Source organism: Marmota marmota, unplaced genomic scaffold (assembly GCF_001458135.2).
Source record: "Marmota marmota marmota unplaced genomic scaffold, marMar, whole genome shotgun sequence".
In the NCBI taxonomy this organism is placed as follows: domain Eukaryota; kingdom Metazoa; phylum Chordata; class Mammalia; order Rodentia; family Sciuridae; genus Marmota; species Marmota marmota.
This window is the reverse complement of record NW_026000249.1, coordinates 11,075,716-11,076,228: the sequence shown is the minus strand read 5'-3', so window position 1 is coordinate 11,076,228 and position 513 is coordinate 11,075,716.

Below are 513 nucleotides of genomic sequence, written 5' to 3'. Positions count from 1 at the left end.
AAAAAAAAAAAAAAAAAAGAAGACAGTATTCATTTCATAGGCCTGTTATGAAGCTTGTATGGGTTAATATTTGTCAAGCTAAATGCTTGACCCTTAATGAGCACTCTACTAGAATTGTGTAACTATAAATATGTCAATCTTTTAACCTCTTGGTGCCTTGGTGTGGATCTTCAGGAAAGCAGGGAAGCCTCAGGACAATACAAAGACTATGAACTCAGGAACCCGAGGCCTAAGCTCTGGGCCTGTTTTTCATGTTTGGTACCCTGAACCACTGGACTGACTGTCCCACCCCTCAGCTTCAAGGTTCTCTTTCAGATATGCTTTGAGAGTGAATCAGTTGGGCACTTGGCAGATTTAAGGGTTAACAACAATCTTTTTTGGGACACAGTCAATTGCTGCTAAATAAAGGGAGGCACAGGACATTGTTACTTAAATGAGAGGCTAAAAAGTAGGAGCTGGCACAACAGCTGCTCACCTGCTGGTGTGTGCCCAGGGCCCCCATCTGTGGGACTG